We start from the raw sequence: 26,399 nt of genomic DNA on the forward strand, positions 1-26,399 counted from the left end.
CACCGCACCCTCCTCTGTCCCGGTGCTTGGAGAGCGACAGACAGACGGACAGACAGAAGGGGCCGCTCGCAGGAAACAGCGAGCCCCAGTTAGCCTGGCGTATCAGTGCTGCTCTGCGGCACAACCCAGCCCCGGGCAGTAGAAGTGGCTGGGTGTCATGGGCCGGCTGAGATTCAAACCCCGGCCAGCCCGACAGCGCCTCCCCCCCAAGCCGGGCTGCTGTGCGCTCCGGCGGCGAAGCCACCGCCTCCTTCCCCTCCCCCTTCCCCTGCCGGCTGGGCAGAGCCTGGGCAGCTGCCGCCGCCTCGGGGCCCGACCCCGATCCTGCTGTGTCAACGCCAGCGGCCCGCCCGCAGCTCCAGCGCGCAGGCTCCGCTCGCCTCCATCCCTCTCCCTGTGGAGACGCCGGCCCCCGCAATCCCCTCCCCGCCTTCCTGCCCTGGCTGCGCAGCGCAGAGCCGGCAGCGGCAGCCGGAGCTGGGCCCCGTGCGGCATGGGGCGCCCCGCGTAGCTGCTGCTCAGGGCTCGCCGCCCGCGGGACCAGGCTGCGGGAGAGGCGCTAGCAGGTGAGTGTCGGCGGAGGGGACCTGCAGAGCTGGGGAGAGGGACCGGTCGGGGGAGCTCTCCCCAGGCTGACCCTGGGTGGCCCCCTCCTAGCCAGCAGCCGTGCGGGTAGCGCCCCGGCCGCCTCCCCCAACACGCAGCGCCGAGCCCCCTCTGCCAGTGCGCCCCCCGGCCAGGGCAGGGGATGGGACACACGGACAGGGAGGTGCCCGGGGAGCGGGCTCAGTGCCACCCCCTGCCACACGCCGTCCCTCCCATTCTCCAGGGAGCGATCGCGTCTGTCAGCGGCGCTGCTGCCTCTCCTCGCAGCCCGGTTAGGTCACTGCCGTTGGCACTTGGCTCAGGAATCGGACCCCCCAGTCTGGAGCCGGCGCCTTTCCTGCTGCTCCCCTGACCGTCTCCCGTTTTAGGAGGTGGCTGTGTTTACACGCGGGTAAGGGCGGACTCGGCGCTGGCGCTCGCTGATGCGGTTCTGCGTGGGTGGAAACGTGGGAATGCATTCCTGGGCCGGGGGTGATTCTGCTGGAGGAACTCCGTGGTTTAAGCGGCTTTTTGTTTCAGAATGAAAAATAGTTATCAAATAAATTTACAAAAAAAATCTTTGAACCCCCGTGTCAGTTGGTATTGGAGGGTAAATAAATGTCCGCTGTACATGGTAAAGGAATGACTTGTTAGGAACTCCATAAACTCCTAATGGTGTCTTAGGATCTATTTATGATTCTGCTCCCAACCTGGGCCGGAGTTACATTGAGTTTTGTTTTGTAAACAGTTATTACTTATTCAAGACTGCAGTTGATAGATTGTGTATTTATTAAATTCTTGAAAGCAAAATGTAAACACAATTTCTCTTGAGTAAGTAGCATGCAATCCTCCCTTTTTATCTGTTAGATGAGGTTTTTGAGGGAAATTTGGAATATGTATGAATAATTTAGTTCAATTAGTAGTCATTATATGGGAAATTCTTAGACATGCAGCTGCAATATGACTCTGGTTCTAAAAGGTTGGATTATTTATTCTATGCTGTTTTTGATCAGTACAGGACTCTATATCTAGTCCTAGATCTGCGCAGGGACTTTGTGCCTATTTTAATTTTAAGTGCTCAGTGTTTGTAGAATCATGGAGGTATACAACTGGAAGGGACCTTGATAGGTCATCTAGTCTGGTCCCCTGCATGGAGGCAGGACTAAGTATTATCTAGATCATCCCTGAAAGATGTTTGTGTAACTTGTTCTTAAAAACCTCCAATGACAGAGATCCCACAACCACCCTAGTTTTTGTTCCAGTGCTTAACTACCCTTATAGTTAAGAAGTTTTTCCTGATGTCTAATCTAAATCTCCTTTTGCTGCAGTTTAAGCCCATTGCTTCTTGTCCTGGGCTCCATGTTAAGGAGAACAGTTTATCACCTTCCTCTTCATAACGTTTTTTTTATGTGCTTGAAGAAAGTTATGTCCCCCCCAATCTTCTCTTCTCCAGACTAAACAAACCCATTTTTTCAGTCTTTCCTTGTAGATCATGTTTTCTAGACGTTTAATCATTTTTGTTGTTCTCCTCTGGACTTTCTTCCATTTGTCCACATCTTTCCTGAAATGTGGTACCCAGATCTGGACACAATACTCGTTTTGAGGCTTTATCAGTGCTGAATAGAGTTTAACAATTACTTCTCATGTCCGGTTTACAACACTCCTGCTAATATATCCCAGAAGTATGTTTGAAGAAAAAAAAAAAGCAACAGCATTACATTGTTGACTCATATTTAGTATGTGATTCACTAAAACCTCCAGATCCTTTTCTTCAGTATTCCTTACGAGGCAATCATCTCTCATTTTGTATTTGTGCAATTGGTTCCTTCCTAACTGTAATACTTTCCATTTGTCCTTATTGAATTTCATCTTATTTATTTCAGCCCATTTCTCCAGTTTGTCATACATATTTCTTTTTTAAAATGCAACACAAAAATGTTCTGTTTTATAATATTTGAAGTCGCTTAGAAGAGATAAATGTATAGTGTTGTGACTTAAAATTCTTCAAGTGTAAGTAAATTTGACTCAGAACCAACAATATTGTATTATATTTGCCCCCTCTCTCCCTTCTGTGTGAAAGAATTTACAAGTTATAGTGATATATAGGGCTTGATCCTCCTTCTATTGAAGTCAATGATCAACTGCCTCTTAACTTCATTGTAAGTAGGATTGAACCCATGGATAAGTACTAGTAATTATCTTAGATCAAGTGCCAGAAGCAGCCGTTAGCCTTCATGCCAAGAATTATCATTCCCACTTTTTTACAGAGATTTTCAGATTTAAAAACACTTAAACTTTTTGTACCAGAGTATTGCAAAAATAGTGTCATAGACCATAACCAAATTGGACAGGTCCTCATTGCCCCCTGAGGGTAGGCTGCCTACTTCAGAGACAAAACTGCTTAATGTCTCATGTAAAAGTCAATACGGTTACCAAAGTTTAACTAAAGTAATCTTGATTGTGTCTGTCATCCCAGTTGGAAGTCTATTCTTCCTCTTCACTTTTCTGCAAAATAATACTTCATTTGAATTCTTGTTATAGTTCTCTCAAACCTTACAACCGTTAGTTCTGGCCTATTGAATGACCTTGAACAGATCATCAGACTTAACCGGTTTAGTACCTCAGAGGTAACTTAAATGTTAAGTCCTGTCACCTCTCAGCCATTTTCTATCAAGATTTAACAATTCTGATTGAACCAATTTCCCACGTTGTTATAATTTATGTAGGACCATAGGTATGCATGTTTTTTTTACTAGAAGATAAAGAAAATTCCTGCTCCAAGGATCTTACAGTGTAAGCCATTATCCTGCAAACAGGATGCGCTTGTGCTTATCTTTACTACCTTGGATTTCAATGGGACTGCTCACAGTAGGAAAGTTAATTATGTGTATAAGGGTTTGCAGGATCAGGACCTAGTGTAGACCAAGAATAAGAGAGATGGTGGAGGCTGGGGAAAGAGCTGTAAATGTAAGGAGTGGGTCTATGAAATTTTACTATGTCTGAATACTGTTGTCAACAGCCTGGTTGGTGAAGACCATGGCAAACTACATTCAGCTAACTCTGATTATTTAGATAGAAATACTGTTGTTGGGGGAGTATAGTTTTTGTGGAGAGATCAGATCATTTGAGTTAGGTGCTCTGCTTGTTTCTTGTTGTTTACATAGGTCTCTTGTAAATCCCTCCTTATCACCATTTAATCTTTTCATCGTCTTTGATAGATCACCTTTGATAAATCTCCACTGTATTATGTCCATTTTTTTAACGGTATCTTTAATCCGATATAGTGACCCGAACTGGACAGTATGGCTCATAGCAAATATTGTACCCAATCCCTTTGCAGATGCACAAGGAAAAGGAGAGACTTCCCCACTCATCCTTTGGTCCTCCAGGCAGAGACAGAGCATAAGGAAGCCACACTGCTAGCCTCTTTAAATGGTGTGGAACCGTGACTAGCCAGCAGTGGCCTGGAGTGGGGATTTTCTTTGCAAGAGACGTGTCGATACTTATGGATAAACTTGCATATTTATGGTCATAAAGCCACTGCTACAGTGACCTTAACCCAGAAATTAAGGGTTCTGAATATTTTTTAAGGGTTTGTTGTAGAATGTGAACTGCTGCAATAAGGTCAGATCTGTTTTCAGACAGTGTATGGTTTGCACGCATTATAAGACATTTTTGTGCCTCAATAAGGCTATCTGAATATGTAATCTCCATATACACTTTTAGAACATTATATGATTCTGTAAATCTATCAGTAACAGTCCTGTTAGAGCATTAATTTGTTTTATTGCAGAAATGACTAATGTAATGTTGTTTCATGCCCATTTAATAGGATTTGTATAAAAATAAGATAGTAAACTTTCTATGTGAAATGTCCAGTTAAAAATAGACCAGTGGTTCAATAGATAGGCTTTTTTTGGTAGTGGGTCAAGTTCATAAAGTCTTATTTTTTTAAACACACATTTTATACTGGCTCTGTGGTGTAGAATTAATGTATTGCAAGGTCAATGCAACAGGATTAGGTTTTCATACAGATGACTCAGTAGATGTGTTTTTTTCCCCTTCCATTTATATTTGTATTACATCCCCTCAAAAGTTGGAGAACCTTTTTATTTATGTATTAGTTTGGAATAGGAATGCTGATTTGTATGGCAAATGTAGCCACTCCTTTCTGTGTAGTTCTAAAGCATGTTGGGGCATATTTGTCTTTGTTTTCCTCCAACAATCTTGTTATATACATTCCTATTAATAAAAGAAAGCTACCTTGAAATAAGCCATGATCCTTTCTTGTATGTGTTATACATTGTTATCATTAGTTGAAGGAAGAAATGGGGGAACAGGAAGCTCCTTAAAACAATGCAAAAGCATTTAAATTAACATAAATTAGGCAAACTGTTTTATACTAAAATCTCACATTGGAGTCTTGGACTTTGAATGTGTTTTGAAGTATGAGGAAGGTATATTTAAGTATAGTGAACTACAGAGGAATACAATTATGCAAATGAGGTTGAAAACTCATTGCTCAGAACTACAGTGATATAACTTACCTAGATAGGTAGAACTCAGTGGGGAGTGGACCCTCTCTATGTTCTGTATTTGTACAGTGCCAACTGCAGTCCTGGTCCATAACTAGGGCTCCTAAGTACTACTACAATACAAATATTAAATAATAAGTAGTACCTGGGTAGAACTAGGCCTTCTGATTTGATACATTAAATAATGATATGGAAGCATTAATTTGTCTCTCTTTTTGTACGTGCTAACTGTTTGGTCATTGATTTTTGCTGTGCATTATGTAGAATGCCTCTGAACTGGGGGTAGTGGTGCAACGAGAGAACAAAAATGAGTAAAAAATGTGTCTGACTTGTGGCCCAAAAGGGTTTATTTGCGTCTCTCACAGTCCAGCAGCTATCACTGCTGGACTGAGAGAGGCAGGTAAAAAAATTCCAGTTCAAATGATGGAGCTGCATTTGGAATGCTGCTGCTCCTGTTGTTTTTATTACTGCTTATATTGCAGTAGTGACTAAAGGACCCAGTTGGCTCCGGGACCGCTTCTGTTAGGCGCTCTGCAAACACAAAGGCCTTACAGTCTATTTAATGTCGAAATTACTCTTTGACTTTCCTGTTTGTAGGCCAACAGCCAAATGTCAGGCGTTCACTGCCTGATCCAAAATTGTCCCCAGGAGGGATTTCCCATTAGGCCCCATAAAGACTAGGAACTCTGTACATTTCTGTTTGTGAAGTTTTCTCTTGTTTATCATTGTCCTCCCTCCCTATGGAGCACATGGAAGATTCAGACCCCTGAACTTACAGGTCACTGGAATTCAGCCTGGATTTCAGGGGAAATGCAAGAATTCACATTTTTGGCAGTGATTCCATGGTTGGTTCATTTCAGTCTCCCATATCAGCCACTACCCCTGGAATCCTCCTTAGTAGGGAGGATTCTACTGCATGGGAAGGGGGTGAGCGGGGGGCTGGTCTAATTTAAAAATGACTCCTGTGAGTAGGAACTTAAGTCAGAGAATCTCTATGGGTTTGGGGATGTAAGATTCCTGAAGAGTCCCTGTCCCCCAACCCTCCTCTTCTAGTCACATTGCAGAACTATTATCCAGATAAGGTCAAGAGGGAATGGTGCAGCAGAAACAGCTCTCCCTTCCTCCAAAGGCTGGGATCTGCCTGTGATTTGGATGTGGTTCTCACCAAGAAGGGGTGGGGGGCATAAATTAGGCTCCAGTTATAAAATGCATCTCATGGGAACAGGGAGAACACTGTAGCTATGCCCTACTCCTCCCTCTCTCTACATTGTAAAATTTGCCTCGTAAGAAAGTCCCCACCACATTCAAATGAAATCTAAGTGGTTCGCCAAAGAAGTTCGGTGATTTTAGTGCTGGGAATGATTGGGACCAGGACTGCACATGTCTCACTTGGCGAAATTGTGTGCATTTTGCATCTTAAGTGAGAGAACTGACACACTTTGAATTCAGGATTCTGTTTCCCCTACAACAGGTGCTAATACTTTATCAGCACCAAACAATGCAGAGCTGTATTCTCAGCTATAGGGAGTCTGAAGGTGCCACTCTTTAAATAACTAAAGGAGGGTTTCAGCTACATTGTGTGTTCAGTATTAGGGCAGGTCTACACTAGAAACTTGTGCTAGTACAGTAATATTGGTTAGGGGAGTGTATGTATGTGTAGTTTTTGTTTTTTTAAATGACATTTCTCTACTGGCAAATGCCCTAGAAGCAGTTGCACTGGCAAGAAAAGTGCTTTTGCCAGTATAGCTTGTTTCGTTTAGGGAAGTGGTATAAACTATTCCAACCTGCATCTATGCTAGGAGTGATCTACATCTATATTAGTGTAGATTGGCCTTTAGAACCTGTATTGTGTTCTTACAGAATTACATAAATGATAAATGTTTGTGTTAATTTCTGGATTGTAAACGTTTGTTTGAGGAACTTCAGTATGCCTTTAATCTACACAACTCATTTTTGTTAACACTTCACAAATTATCTGGTGACGTTAGCTAAAGCTTGGGTAACTGGGCACACTACAAGGGTAGTAACTGGGTGAAATTCTGTGACTTGTGATATTCACGAAGTCAGACTAGATAATCTGATTTAACCCTGCGGCTTCAAAATCTCTGCATATGGACTTATAAAATAACGCTTGAATAATAATTGCTGTTAATACAGCAGAGCAGAAGTATTGCTTATGTCTAATGAAATTTAGAAGAAAATTATGTTGCCCAGTATTATCTGGGCTTCTAACTGTGCTGCTCAAAGGTGGATGGGAATTACAAGCATCCTTTTTTCAGAGGAAATCGCTCAAACTGATCTTTCCATATTATTTCAGGTTTTGGAGCAGCTTCAGAGCTTGTGGTGAAAAAGATAGACATTTAATCTTTGAGGTTTAGAACCACTCAAGAGCTAGAACAAAGGAGAGAAGCTTTTAATGTTTTAGTCCTTGAGAGACTTTAATATAATGGTGTGTGTGTTTGCTATGGAACTTAAAAAAGCCCATTACAATCTTAATGTCAGATGGGCACAAGTGGCACAAGAAAACTTCTGTCGGTTTATTTGCAGGTTTTGAAGCAGCACCTTTTGTCTGTCATCAGGTGTCTACATGTCTTCCCTTTCCCCCGACCACAGGGAAAAAAATAGAGCTATAGAGAATCCTTGGCACATAAGGCTCTAGGCATATAAATTCATCTGCTTGAAGCAGATGAGTTATTAATATTGCATGAGATCCCAATATAGAACAATATTGTCACGTCATCCATATTACAGATGGTTGTCTGTTGTTTTTTTCCAGTGAAATGATATGATATTTTCATAAGAAGATATGTTTGACCAAATGCTGTCTCACGGGTCAAATCAAAGATCATTTCTCTTAGTCATATCTTTATAACAAATTTGGCACCCTATGTTACAAACCTTTGTTCAAAGATTTGCTGGATTGGCTCCTTCCATGCTGCCTTCCCTAGGCCCTTTTATTCCTAGGTTAATAGATTGTTTTTTTGTTTTTTTTTTTAAGGCAAGAAGGGACCTATTGGATCATCTAGTCTGACTTTCAGCATGACACAGCCTACAGAACTTCACCCAGTAATTTCTCCGTCAAGCCTATCATTTCTGGGTGAGCATATCTTTTAGAACAGGGGTCGGCAACCTCTTGCACACGGCTCGCCAGGGTAAGCACCCTGGCGGGCCGGGCCAGTTTGTTTACCTGCCGCGTCAACAGGTTCGGCCGATCACGGCTCCCACTGGCCACGGTTCGCTGTCCCAGGCCAATGGGGGCTGCGGGAAGCCAAGCGGGCGAGGGATGTGCTTACCCTGGCGAGTCGCGTGCCAAAGGTTGCCGACCCCTGTTTTAGAAAGACATCCAATCTTGATTTATAGTCTTTAAGTGATAAGGAATCTGCCACATCGCTAGGTCAGCTGGTCCAAGAGTTAATCACCTTCCCTGTTTACAAAATTGCACTTTATTTTTAAGCCAGATTTGTCTAGCTTCAGCTTCCAGCCATTGGATCGTTATGCCCTCTGTCTGCTAGGGTAAAGAGCTCTCTACTATCAGAAATCTTCTCTCCATGTGAGTACTTGTAAATGATCAACAAGTCACATTAAGCTTCTAATGGATGAACTAAATAGATGGAGCTTCTTGTAGTCTCTTGCAGTAATGCATGGTATCCAGACCTTGGGCTGCTTTTGTAGTTCTTCATTTGTCATGCCCACTTTTAGGAGAGTATGCTTGATTCTGCAAGAGAATGGACTCCGTGATTATTTAAACAATTTCTGTCACTAACTTCTATGGTCCTATTTGTAAATTTTTCTTTTATTCTCTTGAGTTATGTTACCTCACAGTACCATGTTGTTACTATATGCAATATAACATTTTTAAGACCAGGGGCCTTATGTAATAAGATTGACACAGCTTTGGGCTATGCTTGTTGTTTGTTTGTTTTATAAAACCAGCAGTTGGGGGAAGGGTTGTTATGTGTGTTTTCAGACCGGTAAGGATATTGAGTGTAAATGGTCTATATTAGAAAATTGCTGATTGAAAACATGACTAGATTTAATTACTGATATTATATGCACACTAATAGTATTACTGTATTTCTTTTCTGTGTAGTTCATCTTTGATATCTGGGAAACTTGCAAAGTAGAAATTCTATTATTTTAGAGTTTTAATTCTTATTTTGTTGATGACTTCAAACAAATAGTGGAAGCTGGGGAGAAAAAGGATGGAGTAAGTTCTGATTTACTATAGGTTGTTGTAATGGGAGTCAATAAAGGGACAATGTCAACTTCAAAGTTATTTTAAACTTTTAAAAAATTGTTTTTTTGAAGTACTATGTCTGCTGTAGTTCCCCTGTGGTTTTAGAAATGCATTTTTCTATTTTTCCATTTTTTCCCTTCAGTTAGTGTATGAAGAACCCATTCAAGCAGGGGAAACTGATTTAGGCCCTAACCCTGCAAAATACATACGCACACAACTAAGTATTTGCATTATTGGGACCTAAATATTATATGCAAAGTGTTGTCAGGTAAGCTGACTCTCCCCCATTCTCCAAGTTTCAATAAAAAAATGCTTCTTGTAACTAGGGTGACCAGATGTCCCGATTTTATAGGGACAGTCCCGATATTTGGGGCTTTGTCTTTATAAGTGCCTATTACCCTCTCACCCTCGTCCCGATTATTCACACTTGCTGTCTGGTCACCCTACTTGTAACAGTTATAAACAAAAAAATATCAGAAGTGATTTTTATGTTGAAAATATCCATTTAAGCACTGTACTGTATTAATGTTAATGTGTGCTGCTTTGTTCTCTGAATTCTGTGGAAACAACCATTTCTTCTTTTTTTTATTCTCTTTCATTGTTAGCACACACTGTGGAAGTATCCACATAGAAAACTTAACTGCTGAGTTAGTACAAAAAATAAGGTTTTGGGGTTTTGTTGCTTACCCTTTGATTTAATGTTTATTGAGATTATTCAATATTTCATGCTATATTAGGGATTTATCCTGCAAATACTTACAGTGTAAAATTTACTGCTGCAAGTGGTCTCTTGAAAATAATGGAGTGTAATCATGGCACTCAGCACAGTGTTTGCAGGATCAGTTTCTCAGTGGTTATATGAAACAAAATGCCACCTTCCCCTTTTATGCATACTTATATGCAGGTGTATGTTTGTAGTGTTTTGTTTGTAAACTAGTGTCTCTTACCAACTGAAGTTGGTCCAATAAGAGATATTGCCTTGTCTCTGTAATATCCTGGGACCAACATTTCTACAACAACTCCACATATAAAAAAACCCCACACACCTTTATCCTTACCCCCTCCAGGCTTTAAATTTTGCTCTTAATGCTTTAGCGCCCAATCTTGCCTTGATAGAATTTAGGTGTGAGCCTTCCATCATAGGAGTATGCAAAATTGGCCCTGGTCTACAATGCAAAAACGTGTAAGCATGTATTTATTAATCTGAGCAAAGTTACTCACATGCTTATATTTGCAAGATTGGGACCAGGGTGCATTACTCTGTGTGTGTGGCGGGGGTGGGGTTACTTACAATATTTATATAAGATCAGCTGTAGCATAATTGCAGAACAGCATGCCAAGGCTGGTTAGACACTTTCATCTTTTCAATATCTGGCACATATGAACTTTGATTATCCCATTTGAAAATCATTTATAGTGGTTTACTGGCTTGCTGTAAACTCGTTCCCATTACTGGCAATGCTAATTAATTTCCTTTGAAGTTGAGTTTGCAGTCCAAAATACTGGGTATGGAAAATCTTCTAGTGATTTTTTTTTAAAAATACATTCTTACTTTTTTGGAAGCCCCAAAGGTAAAGCGGTGTTTTTTTCTTGTTTGTTGCTTACTATAAAAAATAAATCTGAGTTACTTGAAAACAAAGTATATTTAATGTCCTGTGTCAGGTACTGGGGGAAAAGTTGAGGGATGGGAAATTCACATCCATACCAGAAGTGCAAAGAGCAAATGTTTGCAAGTAAAACAATTTATGTTTATGTCCCTATTGTTCTCTAAACATATATTGTACAGTGAATCTAGTGAGAAGGTTTGATAACCTGGTTTCTGATATGTATGTTATATTGCCACCACATGCTGTATATCTTCTATCAGCAGTCTTATGTATTCATGTAATAATGAAATAAATTTTGCATGTGTAATGACTGCAAGGATCTTAGGGGAAGATCTTCAATATGTAAGGTTATAGAACTGAAATAACTCTTTACTGACTGACTTTACTTTAATAACCTTGAAAGCCTGTTATGTCAGTGTTATTGGGTTTTAAATGTTAAGTAGGTTTTATGACTCTTGCTTTCCGGTGAGCTATTGAGAACACTTTTGCTGAACAAGAACATTTCATACACAAAGTCAATTGTGACTTGTTAAAGTGTTACACTATGAAATTCAAACGAATTGTGTGACGTATGTCTGAACTTAGAAAAGTAAGATAAGAGCATCCTTGGCCTCGTGAGTAGAGTGTCACTATATCTCTGGCTGAATTCTGTGAAATACACAATGAAGAAAAAAATCTCTATAGAGGTGGCTTATAATTAAGGCTGTGAGTCTTTCACGGAAGTCACGGATTCCATGACTTTCCGGGACCTCCGTGACTTCTGCAGTGGCCGGTGCGACTGACTGGCTGGCCCCAGGCAGCTGGAGCCAGACGCTGCCCCAGAGCAATGGTCCGGGAGCAGCGGCGGGGCCCCAGGTGGCCCCTCCCCCCTGGACAAAGCAGCAGCGGTGGCATGCCGGAATGCCCCTGCTCCCTCCCTCCCTGAGCTGCAGCAGTGTCCGCAGGTTGTCTCCCGCCTCAGAGTACCTAAGTTTTAGTTAGGGTTATTTATATAGTACAAGTCATGGACAGGTCATGGGCTGTGACTTTTTGTTTATTGTCTGTGACCTGTCCATGACTTTTACTAAAAATACCATGACTAAATCATAGCCTTACTTTGTTTAAAATAAATGTGTGATGTCTGGATTGAGTTCAGTGTACCTTAAAAGAATCAAATAATTGTGTATGAATATTGTATAAATAGACTAAACACCTACCTAGGGGTTTTATATTAAATAAATAATACACAGAATAGTGGGGAGTGGTTATGCAATATCCATTTAGCTGTGAATGTCTAAGACATTTTTAAGGTATGACAGTAGTTTACGAGAATTAAATTGATTTCTTAGTAATCAGAGGAACAAGATATTCCTGAAACTACAGATCCATACTTTCTGATGAATTACTGTTGTGTTAGTATTTCCTGTGTCTTAAAACATTACATACCATGTAGTATTTCAGCTCTTGACACTTGCCTACAGTGTGTCAGTTTCTTTAACTTCAGTAAATTAATCTAACTAGACAACCATTCTGTTCAGGTGATTATGGACGATGTAACTAGGCATGGATAACTGACAGTACACTATTGTCATCAACCACTGTGGACTTTTTTTCTCCCACAACATTGCAAAGTGACTGACACTCACTCTGAGTGTGTGTGAGGGAGGGAAGAAGAGGGAGCTGGCCAAGGAATGAGATTTACTATTCTGGGTGGACTAACTTAAATCACTATTCTTAATCATGATTTAAATTGGCAAGCAGGAAACCTTGGTATAAATGATTATTTAATGAAAATTGGAATTCAGTTAAAAATGCGCAAAACCAGCATTTTAAAATTTAGTTAAATAACACTGCCTGATGTGTTAGATATGTATTTTTTTCTCAAGTTTATCAACACATGTTTTTCATTTAAAATTGGTTTATTAAATAAAGGAAGTATTATTTATAATCACCGTGTCCTTGATGATTTTAGAACTAGTAGCTCTCATCCTCTCTGAATTAGTTCTCATCTGTAGATGGGAAGTGGATAGTCAAAAAAGCAAACATAATGTGGGAATCATTAAGAAAGGGGATAGATAATGAGACAGAAAATATCATGTTGCCTCTATATAAATCCATGGTACGTCTTGCTTCTTTTTCAACTGCTAATCAGTTTCTCAACTTTGAATGAACTAATCACTGAACTGAAATAGTTGACTAAATGGAAATGAAGAATATATTCTCTCTGCATATGCATAGGAGGCTTCTGTGGTCAAAAGCTGTTCTTGCACTTCAGCAAATTCTGATTCCAGATGCACAGCCAGTGACTTCCACCAGGTTAGTGGTCAGTAGAAAACATGTACTGCTTGAATATTACTTTTTAATTCAGATTATTTTAATAGATTATACTAAATTTAGGCTTTAAAGGTTGTCCTAATTTCAAATTTAATTTCAAATAGTTTATTTTTAAAAGAAAAATTTATTTAAATTAAATACAAAAATAGATTTATTTTAAAAAAATATTTTTTTCCACTTTGCTGTTAATTTAAAAGAATAGACAGAGTTAAAGAAAAAAAAACAGGAATTTATCATGTATAATTTAAAAATAGAATGTTTTCAATGATTTGGAGCATGTTCTTTCTTACTATCCTTTTGTACAGCACCCTGCACAATGAGGCCCCCGCTGCAATACAAAGAATAAATATTAATTCTGCTAGTTTTGCCTGTGAGCAGGTTAAATATAATATAGAAATACATACCATGATTCCAGAAATGTGAGCTTAGCCTTCATCAGAACTAAGACTCCAGTATTGCAAATACTAGGCAATTGCTTAACTTTACTATTATGAGTAGCCCCATTGATTACAATATGAGAGGCAAAAAAAGCGGGTTTTGTTTTATAATTGTCAAGCACATTTTTTCATTTCAAGTATTTTATTGATGGGTTATTTTGGCTGCCCTACGATGAATAAAGAAGTGCAGAAAAGTTTAAATTAGATTCTGTTTTGTTCTTTAAATTTAAATATTCAGAATGTCAGATCTTGTCTTCTGTTTTGTGGGGTCACTTCACAGATGTGGACTGGAAACTTCCTGAGTCCTCATTTGAGTTAAACAAACACCATTGCTTAAAACACCGTGAATAATAATCACATCCCCTCTGTTATCAGGGTTTAATTTCTGGAGTCTGTCATAAACCTGCCAGTTCTCCAGTTGGCCATAGGGTCTTCATAGGTGAGCAACACCTGAATTTCTAATACGAAAATTTTTTATTGCCGGCAGGAGAAGGAGAAAGGAAAGCGAAACAAACCATATTGCAGGCCATGGTTATGTCATAAAGCTGGTTCCTCGGAAGAGCATATTGAGTTTTGTATTTGATTTGGTAATTTTTAATACTTGATGTGGGTTTTTGAAATCTATGTATGGGTGTCTTTATTGTTCTAAAATTAAACTTTTTTTGAATTGCCAAAAGAAAAAACTTAGAAAAACAAGGGGGTATTCATAGGCCCTCAGCTCACCCCAGAAGTTTGAGATGGGAGCGCTCATAAGACTAGTGTCGCTATATGGCATTTAATCTCAGAGCCTTACACCGGAAAAGGTGATTTGCTCTAGACCTGGGTCACTGCAAGTACAGCAGCCTTCTCCTGGCCCACTCAGTATTATTGAAGAAGAAGCAGTCTGCAGAGGCACAAGGTGGACTTCATTTCACATGTCCACAACAAGTTGCAAATTGAATTTGCTTTTCTCTTCTACTGTTTCCTTTAGGAGGAGGATTTTCTTAAGTGGAGGACTTTGTGTGAAATCCAAAGTTGCAGGTTTGTTTTTTGTTTTCTAAAGGAGTAATTCCAAGTTTGCGATCTCTATTTAGCTTGGGGCTTCCTTCCTGTCATTATTAGTAGCTCTCATAATTTAATACACTACTACCTCAGTACTGGGCTAGCAGATGATTTATGAGGGAGAAAGACTTCTTGCCTGCTAGTTTCTGTCCTCTGATAACTCCTTCCCCAGTCTGGACTGATCTGTAAAATTATCATCATAGATGCACCTTTTTCCATTGGAGATTAGTTTGGGAGTCATCAGATATAGTTGATATGCTTAACTTCTTTGTTTACTGCTTCATTACTCAGTAGCCAATGTTAGTCTTGTTCAGAGATTTGGAAATAGTTATTCTGTGGGAACCAGTGAAGTGTGACAATTCCAGATGACTGCTGGTAGTTGGTAATTGGGGACACTGCGGGAGATTCAAGCTCCAGATTGAAAGATGAGTTAATGAAGGAAAATATGTATAGAAAAATAATTTCTTGATAATTTATTATTTTATTACTAGAATATAAAGATTGGGCATCTCCATGTGAGACGCTACTGTCTATGTCACAATAGACAATCAAGTTCTCCAATAATCTTATGTTTAATTATGGAAGCATCACTGATCAGTTTTTCACTTTGCATTTCAGAAGGCTTATTTTAACAAAAGTGCTTTTGATATTCAAGTGGTCTCCTTTTTAGCAGTTAAGTTACATGCTTTATTGGAAAAACTTCACAGTATTAAAAGTTGTAGGTTCTTTAGTGTCTGATTCCAACTTCAGATCATTGTCCTTTGTATTAAATAAGTAGCTGGAATTGCAACAATAACTGTCAGTGGACTTGCAACATGCAGCTGTTATCCCATCATAAAACTAAATAGGCTGTTCTGTTTTGGCAAGAAGAGCAAAGGCCATGAAGTACAAAATAGTTTGATATTATTGCTTATAAACACTGTAAAAAATTGAGAGTATTTCATTAAATAAGGTTTTTATATTCAACAAGCCTTTTTTCATCTAGGCTAATTTAAGTGGCCATACTGGGTCAGACCAATGGTCCCTCTACTTTAGTATCCTATATTCTGACAAAAGCGACAAAGAGTACTGTGGCACCTTATAGACTAAACAGACGTATTGGAGCATAAGCTTTCGTGGGTGAATACCCATGCATGTATCTGACGAAGTGGGTATTCACTCACGAAAGCTTATGCTCCAATACGTCTGTTAGTCTATAAGGTGCCACAGGACTCTTAGTCTGGATCTGTAAAAAGCGACAAACACGGCTACCCCTCTGATACTATATTCTGACAGTGGCCAGTGCCACATGCTTCAGAGGGAATGAACAGAACAGAGCAATTATTGAGTGATCTATCCACTGTCATTCACTCCCAGATCCTGGCAGTTAAAGGTTTAGGCACACTCAGAGCATGGGCTTACTTCCCTGACCATCTTGGCTAATAGCCATTGATAGACCTATTCTCTATGAACTTATATAATATAACTTTTATATATATATATATTTTAACCCGCTTATACTTTTTGCCTTCCCAATATCCCCTGGCAATGAGTTCCACAGATTGACTCAGAGTTCTTTGATAAAATATTTCCTTATGTTTGTTTTTAGACCTGCTGTTTATTAATTTCATTGGGTGACCCTGATTCTTATGTTATATGAAGGGGTAAATTCCCTATTTACTTTCTCCACATGATTTTATAGACTTTGATCATATCCCCCATTAGTCATCTCTTTTCTGAGATTAACATCCCCAGTTTTTATTCTCTCCTCATATGGAAGCTGTTCCATACCCCTAATCACTTTGTTGCCCTTCTCTGTATCTTTTCCAATTCTAATGTATTGTTTGTGGGATGAGGCGACCAAAACTACACATTATTCAGGGTGTGGGCATGCTGTTGATTTATGTAGAGGAATTATTATATGTTCTATCTTTATTGTCTTTCCCTTTCAAAATATACAAAATATAAAAGGGTACAAAATATATCGGAAGGTCAGAACAGGTTGTGGTGGGGGGGAGTGACATATGTGAAAGAAAGCGTAGAATCAAATGAAGTAAAAATCATAAATGAATCAAACTGTACCATAGAATCTCTATGGATAGAAATTCCATGCTCTAAGAATAAGAATATAGTGGTAGGGATATATTACCGACCACCTGACTAGGATGGTGATAGTGACTATGAAATGCTCAGGGAGATTAGAGAGGCTATTCAAATAAAAACTCAATAGTAATGGGGGGATTTCAGTTATCCCCATATTGACTGGTACATGTCACCTCAGGACAGGATGCAGAGAGAAAGTTTCTTGACACCTTAAATGACTGCTTCTTGGAGCATCTGGTCCTAGAACCCACCAGAGGAGAGACAATTCTTGATTTAGTCTTAAGTCAGAGGTGGGCAAACTACAGCCCGGGGGCCACATCCCGCCTGCGGGACCCTCCTGCCCGACCCGTGAGCTGTTCCCCCTCCTCCGCAGCCTCAGCTCACTGCGCCGCCAGCGTAGTGCTCCAGGCGGTGGGGCTGTGAGCTCCTGCTGGGCAGCGCAGCTGCAGAACCGCAGCCTGACCCAGTGCTCTGTGCTGTGCGGTGACATGGCTGGCTCCAGCTGGGTGGCACGGCTGCCTATCCTGGTGCTCTGGGCGGCGTGGCTGTAGTGCCGCCAGCCATCAGCGCTCCAGGCAGCGCAGTAAGGGGACAGGGAGCAGGGGGGGTTGGATAGAGAACAGGGGAGTTGGGGTGGTGGTCAGGGGCGGGGGTGTGGATAGGGATCAGGATGGTCAGAGGGCGAGGAATAGGGGGGTTGAATGGGTGTAGAGTCCCAGGGGGGCAGCCAGGAGGGGGGGGGGTTGGATGGGGTGGTGGGGGCAGTCAGGGTCAGGGGTTCTGGGGGCGGTCAGGGAGAAGGGATGGTTGGATGTGGCAGGGGTCCCGGAGGGGGGGCAATCAGGAATGAGAGGAGGGGTTGGATGGGGCTGCGGGGGGCAATCAGGGGCGGAGGGTCTGGGGGTGGTCAGGGGACAGAGAGGGGTGGATGGGGCAGGCGTCCCAGGGGGGCCGTCAGGGGAAAGGAAACGGGGGGATTGGATGGGGCATGGGTCCCGGGTGGGGCCATCAGGCAGTAGCGTAGCTGGGGGAGGGGGAGCGGGCAGCGGCCGCTCCCCCATCGAGCACAAGTGGCGCCTTTTTAATTTTACCCGGGAGCGGGGGAAAAAAAGGCGCCACCCGCTGCGGCGCTTTTACTGATGGGGCAGCGACCTTCACTCGCTCCGGGTGTCTTCGGCGGCACTGAAGCTTCATCGCCGAAATGCCGCCGAAGACCTGCGGAATGAGTGAAGGTCCCGCCGCTGAGGTGCTGCTGAAGACCCGGAGCGCTGCCCCGTCAGTAAAAGCGCTGCAGTGGGTGGCACCTTTTTTTTCCCGCTCCCCCTCTTCCCTCCACCAGGGGGCGAGAAGCAGGGGGGGTCGGATGCCGTAGGGGGCCGGGCCACACCTGGGTGTTTGGGAAGGCACAGCCTCCCCTAACCAGCCCTCCATACAATTTTGGAAACCCGCTGTGGCTCTCAAGCCAAAAAGTTTGCCCGCCCCGTCCTAAGTGGAGCACAGGATCTGGTCCAAGAGGTGAATATAGCTGGATTGCTTGGTAATAGTGACCATAATATAATTAAATTTAATATCCATGTGGCAGTAAAAACACCAGAGTGGCCCAACACTGTAGAATTTAATTTCAGAAAGGGGAACTACACAATAATGAGGTGGTTAGTTAAACAGAAATTAAAGGATACACTGCCAAAAGTGAAATCTCTGCAAGCTGCGTGGAAACTTTTTAAAGACACCAGAATATCCTATGCAGCGAAGACTGATGCCAAGAATTGTTTGCTTCTCTGCAATAGCATTGTCTTCCTTGTGTGCTCCTTTAACACCTTGATCATCCAGTGGCAGGCTCTACATGGCATCTACTAAACTAGGCACTTGGATACTGTGGTGATAGGGGCTGTGTTAGAACCTACCAAAATAGAAATGCAAGATTTATTTTTCTTCCCTCTCCTATGACCCTGTACACACACTAGTGAGTGTGTGCATTGGCATTGGGCTCTGAGGCCTACATTTAGTAAAGCATAGTGGACAATATTGCTGTGAATAATTTTCTGTTCTGAAAACTTTACTCTTACGACCATTGTATTGAGTTCTTTTATTACCAGAAATTTATTTCTGAGATTTCAGACCATATGTTGGCATGTCTGTGAGTGTTTGATATATGTAATGATTTATTATGATATATTAATAAATGCAGATTGACAGTGGGAAAACCTATGTCTAATATAATTTAATTACATTATATCTTCAAACAAATCTACTAAAAAGGTTTCAATGTTCTGTGCATGGGTTATACTTCTTTATAGCATAGAAACAAGGTGCTGAAAATATGGAGTGGGTATTCAAATATCCTGAAGTAATCCTGGACTTGTGTCCTTGGTCAGTGTACTTGTTCACTGCACAGTTCAAGAATTCAAGGAAGTGTGAATATGAGCTCACTGAATTCCAGGGCAGCAAGAAGTTTGCATAACTTTTTCAGATTCACAAAGATAAAATAGTAGAGTCCTTCACCTTAAGATGATATTGTTGACTTGCCATTTACAGTAGGTGTCAAAATGTTTTGCTCAAACAGGTTAAAATTTCATGAACTAATGCTAGTGACTTCTGGTTCAACTATCATAGTAGCTTCCATCATGTGGTATATTGAGCTGTAAGGCATGAAAATAATACTTCGTATTTAATTGATAAAGTACCTTCAGGCCCTTAAACTCAGTTTTAATCTAGATGAGTAGGTGTTGACCATCTGCAGTTCTGGAAATGATAGGGAGAAGAATCTGTGCTCTTTTGTCCGAGGATCCTGGTCTCATGTGATAGCGTGAACACTGGTTCACTTCTCTGGGACAGTCTGCATGAAATTCCCAAACAGTCTATACTAGATTTTTTTTCTTAGTGCAGCTCTTGCAAATGTAGCAATGATGAGTGTGCTTGAATTTTAGCCACTTGCATGGAAAAAGTCTAGACAGCACAGGCTGAGATTTTCGATTCAAGAGTAAGATTCAGCTCCCATTGAAAGTCCTCTTCGTGCTTTGTAAAATCTTGCCCTCAGAGGTTAAAATGCTAGTAGTTGGTTTACACTAGTGGTCCCACTGGAGATAGCAACATTGGAACATGTTATGAGAAAGGAGTCTCAGATTAACACCCAAGTCATGGGTCTGTTTTAACTTAATATGAGATTTATTAAGAATAGAGTGGTGATCCAGTTGAAATAACATAAACATTATGCAAAATGTATCTGGCCTGAAATTCTGCAAAAGCTCCTAGGTAGGTTTACCTTAGATGTGGATAAAGTGAATAAAAATAAATCTTTCAATTCTTGGGTGCCTCTTTCTCTCTTCTTACCCTTTCATCTGGCCTGCTAGGTACAGCTTTTCATTTCACTTGTCTTGTGTCCTCTTTTTTTCTCTGGGCCTGACTCTTACAGCACTGTTGTACCTTTCAGATTTCTTCTGAGGGCCTGCCTACACTGGCAGAGTTGCCGCGCTGGGAGTTACAGCGCTGCTCAGAGAGCGCTGAAGGGAAACTGTTGTTGTGTGCACACTGTTAGCTGTTTGCGCAATAGCGTGTTCACACTTGCGGCACTTGCAGTGGTATTCGGAGTGGTGCACTCTGGGCAGCTATCCCACCGAGCACCTCTTTCTCTTCTGCTGCTAAGAGTTGTGGGAAGGCGGAGGGAGTTGCGGGGCATCCTGGGTCCTGTGCCAATGCCTTGTGATGCATTGCTTCTCATCCCAGCAATTCCTGTGCTTCCGTCCTCATTTGGCGCCATCTTTCAACAGTTTCTGTATTGCGCACCCTGCCTTTTCGGGCTGCAGGAATGGATCCCACACTGTTGACCAGTATGCTGCTTGCTCTGACCAACACGTCACGAGTGGCAGTGGAGTTATTCCTTAAACTACAAAGGCAAGAGGAGTGCAACATTGATCTCGTCACGCGTAGTAGCTACGACACAAGATTGCTTGTGGCATTCATGGAGGTGCTGACAACAGTGGAATGCTGCTTTTGGGCTCGGGAAATAAGCACTGAGTGGTAGGATCACATCTGGGATGACAATCAGTGGCTGCAGAACTTTCGGATGAGGAAAGCCATATTCATGGGACTGTGTGAGAGCTTGTCCCAGCCCTGCAGCGTGAGGACACGAGAATGAAAGCTGCCCTGCTATTCGAGAAGCGTGTAGCGATTGCACTGTGGAAGCTGGCTACTCCAGACTGCTACCAATTGGTTGCTAACCAGTTCGCAGTGGAAAAGTTGACAGTTGGATTCGTGTTGATGGAAGTCTACTGGACCATTAATCGCATCCTGTTCTGAAAGACGTGACTCTGGACAACGTGCGTGACATTGTGGATGGCTTTGCACAAATAGGCTTTCCTAACTGCGGAGGAGTGATAGATGGCAGGCATATTCCAATTCTGGCACCAGCCCACCTAGCCTCTGAGTACAGTAATCACAAGGGTATTTCTCAATGGTTCTCCAGGCGCTTGTGGATCACGTGGGCGTTTCACGAACATTAATGCAGGCTGGTCCGGAAAGGTTCATGACGCATGCATCTTTCGGAACACTGGCCTGTTCAGGAAGCTGCAAGCCTGGACTTTCTTCCCAGCCCAGAAGATCACAGTAGGGGAAGTTTTGTGACACCGGCTGCAGGGGAGGGAGGGCACAGAGCTGGTCGGTTTGAAGAGCTAGTATTGCCTGGAGTGTGTCTACTTGGCACTCCATAATCTTTAAGAGCCGCTCCGTGGCTTCATTCTGGCATGTTGCGTTCTCCTTTCGGTCCCTCTTCTCACTGTCCTACCACTACTTCGATTCCTGTTTCTCGGTGGCGGAGTGCATCATAACTTCACGCACAAAATCCTCCTTAGTTCTTCATGGCCGCTTTCTAATTCGGTGCAGCCCTTCAGCCACCAATAACAGAGGGAGGCTGGGCTCCCACAGTCATCTCTGTGAAGTTTCAATGCAATGTTTTACAGAAGCAGTATTGTTTGCAACACAGAGAACGCTGATTCAGTGCTTTAAAACACAGCCAGTACTCTCACACCTGTCACTAACTGACTGACCCCAGGCAAGCACACATGAGCCACAAGACCCCCAAAATGGTGAGTAGCCACAGGGGGCAGGTAAGTCACTCTTCCTGGACCCTGCTGTACACTGGACACGTGGCTCTTGGGACGAGCCAGCACTGTATGGGGGGCCTGATAATCATTCCTGTCCCCACACTTGCCACAGGATGTGATCATTATGAAAGATATCTCGCTGCTGAGGATGAGCAGGGAATCAATGGAGGGTCTTCTCCAAGCCTGCAGCTTCTGCCCCTATGCGGCTCGCCTGTGTGGAGCAGTGTCCCCCTCCCACTCCCGTGATGGCAGAGTGGTGCGGGAAAGTTACCGTTAATGGGACAAGAAACAAAGCAGCGCTGCCGAAGATTGCCCAGTATCTCCACGAGAGTTTCCTGGAGATCTCTGAGGGAGATTCCCGTGAAGCGAGGGAGTCAATCAGCAGCCTGTTCCGCCCCTCAGACTAGGCATGCAGTGGGAGACAAGCCTGCTTTCTGCAACCCTCCTGTCCCCAACAACTCGCTTCAGAAATTCCCAAAATCAGATCCTCTTACCAGGGGCCTCCTCTCCTGTTTGTGCTTCGCCAACATCCAACAGCTGTGACTGGCTAGCCTCCTCCAGAGTAAAAATGAGCTCCTGGCTGCATGCATCTCTGGCCTCTGAGGCATCCTCTGCCTCTGGGTCCCCCCCTCCACATCCTTGTCCAAGATTTCCTCCTCCTGGCTCAGTCCACTTTCGACTGGCATCAGAGCCACCAAAGTATCCACAGTGGTCTTCGCAGTGGAGGTGGGGTTGCTGCCGAGTATCACGTCCAGCTCTTTGTACAACTGGCAGCTCATGGGTGCAGCACCGGGGCAGTGGTTTGCCTCCTGTGCCTTGTGGTAGGCATTCCACAGCTCCTTCCCTTTGACCTTGCACTGCAGTGTGTCCCGGTCATGGCCCCTTTCTGTCATGCATCATGAAATCTGTCCATAGGTATCATAATTCCCACAGTTGGAGCACAGCTGGGACTGGACAGCTTCCCCTTCCCAAATGCTGATGAGGTCCAGCAGCTTGGCATTGCTCCAAGTGGGGGATCGCCTGGTGCATGGAGCAGGCATGGCCACCTGGAAAGATGTGCTGCGATCACTGCACATGTCACCGACCAAACAGGAAGGGGATTTCAAAATTCCAAAGGAATTTACGGGGTGGGGATGACAGTTGGTCACTTGAGGGCAGGGCAGTAGAGTTCAAACCGATGACCAGAGAGGCGAGAACAGGCATTGTGGGACACCACCTGGAGGCCAATCTCAGCGCTGTAATTGACCACAGTGTCTACATTGGCACTGCAATGCAGTAGCTCCGGCACAGAAAGCTGTACGCTTCTCATCGGGGTGGTTTTTTTTAAAGTGCTACAACTGCGCTGTTTCTGTGCACTAAGTGACTTGGCAGTGTGGACACCTCAGGAGTTACAGCGCAGAAAGCTGCTTTACTGCGCAGAAACTTGCCAGTGTAGACAGGACCTAAGTTTCCTGTCCTGTTGTTGCACACACATGGATTAGGGGAATCTCATGCCATCATCTCATTGTTTTCATCCCAAGTGCCTTCAGGACTGTATTCAACAGTTTGATTAAGCTCTTTTGGTTCCTGTTTTTCCTGCAGACAGGAATTATTTCTAAAGGAAAATAGGCACACACAAAGTTTCTTAGTCCATGTTTGTTTTGCTCTATTGACCAGAATGTGTTAAATGCTTTCTCCTGCTTTGTGAAGGTCGCACCTTAAGGACAGATGGATGGGTAGAGAGCATGGAAGGGGATTTTCTATACGAATCAACAAGACCCCAAACTGCTCTCACCTATGTGAAATGCTTTGTGCTGTTCATTCTTGAATGAACTCTCAAAGAAAAGTGATAAACACAATCACCCTATCACCTGTGGGTGAACATCTTTCACAAAAGGATTGTTCCACGTGTGACCTCTCAGTCCTTGTCCTCAAAGGAAACCGGCACAACATCTTTTAAAGATGAGCCTATTCATAACTCTGCTAGACACTAAAAATCCTGGACTCAGTAGAGACAATCTGTAACCCACTAACTCTCCTTTGTCCTATGACTGCAGAGGTATTAATTGCACAGTTCATTTTGAATGGCTTCTTACAACTTGATAACTTCTTATGCTTAACTATCTATTCCACCTTGTATTTAACTATCACACTCTTAATTACCTTTCCCAGATAGTCAGACTTGACCTGAAGAAGAGCTCTGTGGAGCTCAAAAGTTTGTCTCTCTCACCAACAGAAGTTGGTCCAATAAAACAGATTACCTCGCTCACCTTTCACTCACCTTCCCTCTTGTATCCTGGCACCAACACAGCTACAACAATATTGCAAACAACATAGTTCTTAAGAGCAATTCTTTTCTATCTCCCATATTAATCAGGTAACAATTTAGTTTTAATTGATCCAAATTTACAGGAAATAGCATGAAGGAAAGAGAAATTGGAAATAGAGGAAAATATAGTCTGAAACAGTGGTGCCCAAACTTTTCTTGTCACATCCCTCCCTTACCAGTAATGGACTCTGTCTGTGCCCCCCCCTTCCGTTGTTGCACAGTTGGCTCAGCGGAGGAGTTTGGGCTGAAGGTGGAGCTGGGGATGGGGGAGGAGTTTGGGCTGAAGGTGGAGCTGGGGATGGGGGAGGAGTTTGGGCTGAAGGTGGAGCTGGGGATGGGGGAGGAGTTGGGGCTAGAGGCGGAGCTGGGGATGGGGGAGGAGTTGGGGCTGAAGGTGGAGCTGGGGATGGGGGAGGAGTTGGGGCTAGAGGCGGAGCTGGGGATGGGGGAGGAGTTGGGGCTAGAGGCGGAGCTGGGGATGGGGGAGGAGTTGGGGCTAGAGGCGGAGCTGGCCTGGGGATGGGAGAGGAGTTGGGGCAGAGCTGAGCAGGAGCCAGAGTGGAGCTGGGGCTGGGGCTGGAGGTGGGCGGATGGCACTCCCTCCCCTCCCCTCCCCCTGGGGGGGCTGGCACGGGCCCTGCTGCACACACCCCAAATGTTCCTTCACGCCCCCCGAGGAGGGCATGCCCCACAGTTTGGGGACCACTGGTCTAAAATATATCAAACACTTCATAACTGAAAAAACACATGGCGCTTCCATTTTGATCATTAAGCTTAGAGTTCTGTTCCTGGCTCTCACAAACGTGGTGACTTAGGTTAAGTCACTCTCAGAGCTTTAGTTTTCCCGTGTGTATAATGGTTCAAATGTTGACTTTAGTGGAAGCAGACTTAAGCCACCACAAACACTTGTGAAATTGCCATAAAATTCTTGTCCTGGCATAATGTGCGTCTCAAAATAAAGGGCATCCCACCTGCAGAATGGTTCTACGGGCAAGACTAGATTGTCATTCATCTGAAGTGGGTCCATCAATAAATAATATTCATGACAAATCACTTGCAAAAAGGTTTTATGAAAGTCTCAGTTCTTCACATGAGTTAATTCTGCTCCATTCTCAGATCACTGGTCACAGGAGCAATCAGGCAGTTCCATATGCTGCAATTCCAACCACTAAAAGACTCTATACTCCAACTCTACAGCTGGAGGAAACTGCTGTGGAACTTCTCTCATCCCTTCCAAGCTCCTTGTGCTTGGCATGTGTATGTACAAGAAGCGTTTGCTGCGAAGTCTTCAAAGAGCTGCCTGAGCGCACTCCTACTTATTTTAGTACAATATTTGAGCAAACTGTCCTGTACTCTTTCCTGCCTTTACTAGGAAATCCATTTTCATCTTTGCAGATTACTAAGGCACATGTGCATGCATAAGTTTCGATCAGAATTGTTTCATTCTATTATTCTGTCTGCCTTCAGAAAAGATTAACAGTCCAGTCCCTGAATTGATTCCATGGAACTCGGTGGAAATCAAATTCCCCAATGGGGATTCATTTTTCTTCAGAAACTGTTCACTTAGTCCTTTATGTCCCACTCTCTTTTTTTTATACTCTGGAATACTGCCATAATACAAAACACAGAAGGAAAGCCTACATTTTAGATGACTAAAGGGAGATTTGTGCCTTAAGTTGGGGAATTTCTTTGGAAAAGAATGTAGTCCATTGAAGAAAAGCCAAGAAAAACATCGGCATGTCCATTAATTTTACTTTAATTCTGTATCGCATCAATTAGTTTGAAAGCCAAGGACAGAATGCAGGAAGGTCAGCAAAGCCTATTCTTAAAGGAAGCAAGTTAATTTTCTGTTTCTGTTACTATTATCTTTACTGTCAGCTGTATTGGCAATGTGTTTTTGTTTCCCAGAAATGTGTACTTCTGGCAAGGATTTGTAATTAGGGGGAACTTTTGGAAGCTTTTTGTCTGTGCATCCTGCAATACTAGGATATGTATTATGATACGTACATCTTTTCTCTGGAGCTTGGAGTGTTCTCTTCCTTTTGCTGCTAATTAATTCCTTTATTTTCAAAAACATGCAACTCCGCTTACATAAAAAAGAGAGCATTTGTTTCATTCCCTCCTGCCCATCACCAGGCCTCAAATCTCTCTTTAT

The 26,399-nt window shown here is 42.8% G+C and overlaps 1 protein-coding gene across 5 annotated transcripts in view; it reads left to right on the forward strand.

Annotated features, from left to right (window-relative positions):
- Nucleotides 1–232: 232 nt before the first annotated feature.
- Nucleotides 233–26,399, forward strand: part of LIFR (LIF receptor subunit alpha) — a 95,331-nt gene continuing 69,164 nt past the window's right edge. Inside the window, exons 1-2 of one of the 5 annotated variants that reach the window (XM_054033002.1) lie at nt 233–566; nt 14,685–14,734. The gene's annotated coding sequence lies outside the window, so the exon portion shown is untranslated. Of the gene's footprint in view, nt 567–871; nt 998–8,649; nt 8,671–13,241; nt 13,260–14,684; nt 14,735–26,399 lie in introns of those variants that run through there. The other 4 variants (XM_054033000.1, XM_054032999.1, XM_054033001.1 and 1 more) reach the window with 4 other exon arrangements.

Source organism: Malaclemys terrapin, chromosome 6 (genome assembly GCF_027887155.1).
Source record: "Malaclemys terrapin pileata isolate rMalTer1 chromosome 6, rMalTer1.hap1, whole genome shotgun sequence".
Taxonomy (NCBI): domain Eukaryota; kingdom Metazoa; phylum Chordata; order Testudines; family Emydidae; genus Malaclemys; species Malaclemys terrapin.